Here is a 5085-nt window from a genome sequence, read left to right on the forward strand (position 1 = left end):
TTAATCAGGGCATTAACAACCTGATTGTAAGATGAAAACGCATCAACGATAAGAATGGAGACTATTTCATTCAATAAATGTTTTGTTTTGATATAAAAGTTGTTCTGGATTTTTCATCTAAAAAAAGCGACATTAATTTCTTGACTGCCTAATAATTCTTGTTCAAGAACTGACGTTCAGACGGTACCAACCTCCTTCAAATGCCACGCTTGGACAGATCTAGCCTGGGAATATTCTCCAGGATATTTGTTCCATAATTCCCTAAAATACCCTTTATTCTCCTTACCGTTTCCTCTCCAGGTGTTAGGCTAAAGAGTAGTGTTTATGTTTTGCGTCACCTCTCATCCGAATGTAGAGTAATGGACAGAAATGATTTCGGAACTCTCTGATATTTATGTGTTTGAGTCTCGATTTACACACCGATAGAAAAGTATATATTGTTAGCTGGCCTGGCATAGCCAGGTGTTTAGGGCGCTTGAGTCGCAATCTGAGGGTCGCGAGTTCGAATCCCCGTCCCATCAAACATGCACGCCCTTTCAGCCGTGGGGGCGTTATAATGTTACGGTCAATCCCACTATTCTTTGTTGAAAGAATAGTCCAAGAGTGATGACTAGCTGCCTTTCCTCTAGTCTTTTACTGCTCAATTAAGGACGGCTATCGCAGATAGAACTCGTGTAGCTTTGTGTGAAATTCAAAACAAAACTAACCAAACAGTGTACTGTCCAAACTGGGACTACCCATTGAAATTATTTGCTGGGTTTCAAACTTCCTGGATGATAGGAGCATCAGAGTGAATGTTGAGGGCACCTATCTGAGTGCTGCACTCCAGAGGCGGGTGTCCCTCAAGTAGGAGTACTTAGCCCTACACTGTTTATCATGTATGTCAACGACATGCCTCTCAAAGACCCAAACCACACTTTTTGCTCACAGTTTGCAGATGATGTTGCGATCTGGAAGACTGCCCCAAGCCCAACAACAATATACAACCACTACTAAGTGAAATAGAATTGTACTGCAATAAGTAGAGAATTAAAATAAATGCGCACAAAACACAAGTCATATTATTTACAAAACAAGCAAATTAATACCACGGTTATATTTAGACGAGACTCTCTTACAGGTAGCAACATCATCAAAATTTTTAGGGATTACATTTGACTCAAAATTAAACTGGATACTACATATTAATGGCATAGCAACCAGAATTTGGAAAAGAGCGAGTTACTTCAGGAGCCTGACTGGCAACAACCAAGGAGCTTCACCAGAAAACATATTAAAAATGTACAGAACATACGTAAGACTAGTCGTAGAATATGCCTGTATAAAATGGAGAAATGTATCAAAAACACAAATCAACAATCTATAGCAAATACAAAACTATATTGTAATAAAAGCATATAGAGCCCCACGATCAACAAATTCAGTATTTCTGCACAACTATTCAAACGTGACAACGCTATTAGACAGACTCCTGGATAAAACTATTAATAAAAATGAAGTGATTAGCAAACTAGAGAATTATACAATATATGATGAATCAAGCACCTCTCCCCTCTAAACATCATAAATAAGAATCTGACAGGCCAAACAGTGCTAGGCTAACTGAATCCTAGACACAAACGTAGCTCTATTTTAGCCCCCCAGTGGCACAGCGGTATGTCTGCGGAGTTAGAACGCTAGAATCCGGGTTTCGATACCCGTGATGGGCAGAGCACAGATAGCCCATTGTGTAGCTTTGTGTATAATTACAAACAAACAAGCTCTATTTTAAAAGGGTTTTGTATGTAAAAATAGGATTATGTGTGTGTGTGTGTATATATGACTGCTAAATGGAACTGTATTGTGAACACGGACTAATAGTGCGATCATACATAAGTGAAGCTAGTAAAATTATCCAAGTTAATATTACCCTATGAATTGGACGTGGCATGAAAAGGGGTATGTTAATTAAAAATGCGGGCACTGGACAAAATTTAACATACTGTGAGTAATGCAACAACAAAGTAACAAGGGTTATTACCTACGATTCCGTAACAGTACAAATAAAATAACAATTCCAGAGAGAGAGGAAGAGGTCTATACGTTGATCATTAGCTAACAAGACTCTCTTCTTCTTCATCGGGATTCGGTCCATGTTTTGGACCAGGGAGGGTCAGGTTGCTAACCTGACCCTCCCTGGTCCAAAACATGGACCGAATCCCGATGAAGAAGAAGAGAGTCTTGTTAGCTAATGATGCTAACCTGACCCTCCCTGGTCCAAAACATGGACCGAATCCCGATGAAGAAGAAGAGAGTCTTGTTAGCTAATGATGCTACGTAAACTGTAAGAATAAACTGATAGATTTGATCTCAAACAAACACAATTATCTCATTTTGCATTTAAAATTACTATTGAGCACGTAAACTATATTTCAACTTAATCCCTCGTCTCAACTATTTTTTTCATGTTTATATTGTAGTCAGTTGATAATGAAGTAATCGTCATACTGCTGGATCTCTTCTTTTTTTTATCCACATTACTCCCCCCTCTTCCCCTTTAGTTCCAGTTAAACTAACGCTTCATTTCACGACAAACAATCGGATATGGGGATTTTTTTTTGTCGTTTAATGTTCTCGAGATAACTTTATTTGGAATAGGTTACCTTGGCAAATTGCCAAGTTAAATTCGGTAAGGTTTATTAACATTACTGTAAGGTAACGTTTTCCTTTTTATTTCATTCCAAAAAACCTTGGCTAATATAAATTGCAACCTTCCATGACTAGTGTTATCTGTTAGGGAGACAGTGAGTGAAAAAAAAAATCAAAGGAATGAATTGCCCATTTATGTTGTTCTTCATTATATTAGCTCCAAGTTTGCAGTAAGCTTACAACGCATTAAACATCAGAAGAAGAAAATATAAACAGGGTTTATTTCTATTTGATGACGAGGAATCCACTTTTTAGAAAATATAAGTTTGGAGACATCTCTAGACTTGTATTTTAGGGTTTATTTCTGTTGTAATTGTAAACTAATCTACTTATAATATGATTAGAGTGAATACTTTATAATGAATGCAAAGCTTCAATTATCACAGTGGCTATATCTTAAGTTCGACCAGATATTTATATGTTTTTATGTTACACAATAACAACGTTGATTCTCTTTATACCAAATTACATTTAGTTCTGTGTTACAGGTTTGGTATTTCAGGTTGAACGTGAACATTTTGAAGACGACCAGTCCCATTCGTTAGAAGCAGCTAGAACATACAAAAACTCAGGTAAAGCACAATGGTTTTTATACAAGGTGCTAATTAAGTCGGGTGACTTGATGGATATTATACAAGGTGCTGGTTAAGAACTGTGACTTTATGAACATTATAATAAGATTCTAGTGACGACGAGTGGCTTAATGGAATTTATACAAGGTGCTAGTTAAGACGTGTTACTTGATAGACGTTATAACAACGTACTACTGAAGACGAGTAACTTTATAGAATTTATACAAGGTGCTAGTTATGCTTGGAGACGTCTTGAATGGGTAATGAAGAAAAACTTTAATATAAGTTTAACATAACAGCAAATGTACAACGTTTCGACAAGGTTTTGTCATCATCAGCTAAGCATATAGCCCAGAAGTATTCGTTTTTGAGAAATAAAAATAAGTATACAGTTAAAACTGATTTAGAATGTGTAGAGAAAATAAAAAATGTAAACTTTAATAAGGAAGATTTGTTAGTATCATTTGATGTAGTATCCCTATTTATAAAAGTTCCAGTAGAAGATACAATTAAATGTTTTGAAACAAAATTGTTAGAAAACAAAATTTCAGCAGTTGAAACTATAGATATAGTTAATTTAACTAAGGTATGTGTTACGAATCCATTTTTATAATAAATAATGCAAAATGTAAACCTGATATTTGGATAAGGTATGTAGATGACACATTCTTGGTGTGGAAATATGATAATAAGGCATTAACAGAGTTTGCTTACTATTTGAACAGCATTGAACCATCTATACAATTTACGTTTGAATTTGAGAAAAATAATAGTTTGCCTTTTCTAGAATTATTGGTGAAAAGGAATGTACAAGGTAATTTAGATATAACTTTTTAACCAGAAACCTTTTTCTGTTGTTATGCCACCACACCAAGAATCATGTCATACTAAATCACAAAAAATGTCTTCGTTTTATAGTTATGTTAACAAAGCTTTGAAGATATGTACTAACCAAAATGATTTTAAAAACGAATTGTTATTAATTAAATATATAGCAGTCGAAAGAAGTTTTGACCCAGATCTTATAGATAGGGCAATTAAAAAATTCACTAATACTATAATAATTGATCAAGTTAGTACTTTAAAACCTAGTTATGAAAAAATTAGAAAGGAAGGCTTAATCTTACCATATGTTTCAGGTTTAACTACTAGTTTATTTAAAGTGTTCAAAAAACAACAGATATTCTACCCTATATTTAAACCAATAAATTAGATGAATCAAATCTTAGGTATTACGAAAGACGAAATACATTTAACTGAAAAAAGTGGAATATATAAAATAGAATGTGAATGTGGAAGTATTTACATTGGTCAGACAAAACGTAACTTAAGATACCGTTTAAATGAGCATAAGGGATATGTAAAAAATAAAAAAACTGAAAATTCATCCATAGCAGAACATGTACAGGTAACACAACACACAATATTATGTGGAAAAACTGTAATATTAGCTCAACCTAAAAGTGTAATAGTTAATAATATTCGTGAATTGTTAGAAATAATAAAACACAAAAAAGATCATGTAGTATTAAAAGGAGATGAAGGTTTGGCGAATATTTCTACAATAATGTGGATTGATCTTCTCTGAATGGTTTAGCGTGAATGTATGAAAAATAACATACAGGTCAATGACCTACTAACAAGCTATAAATACTTTGGCAATTGTCTTGTAATTCACTCCTGAGGATGACGTTGTAACGTCGAAACATGTAGTCGTTAACTTTTTGAAGGCCATAGATAGGCCTAAATAAAATGTTTTTAATTGTGTACCAGTTTAACGTTGAATATTATTTATGATTTTAACTTTATACACAAGTGCCAAAAT

General features: G+C 34.2%; 1 protein-coding gene across 6 annotated transcripts in view; it reads left to right on the forward strand.

The window, feature by feature from the left end:
- The window catches only part of LOC106465764, a 102736-nt gene that overhangs the window by 38394 nt on the left and 59257 nt on the right, over positions 1-5085 (forward strand). For 3 of the 6 annotated variants that reach the window (XM_022393695.1, XM_022393696.1, XM_022393694.1), the window contains one exon: positions 3177-3260. The exons of 2 other annotated variants lie outside the window; for them this stretch is intronic. The gene's annotated coding sequence lies outside the window, so the exon portion shown is untranslated. The remainder of the gene's footprint in view (positions 1-3176; positions 3261-5085) is intronic. One more of the 6 variants, XM_022393697.1, reaches the window with a different exon arrangement.

This window comes from Limulus polyphemus, unplaced genomic scaffold, assembly GCF_000517525.1.
Source record: "Limulus polyphemus unplaced genomic scaffold, Limulus_polyphemus-2.1.2 Scaffold2045, whole genome shotgun sequence".
NCBI lineage: Eukaryota > Metazoa > Arthropoda > Merostomata > Xiphosura > Limulidae > Limulus > Limulus polyphemus.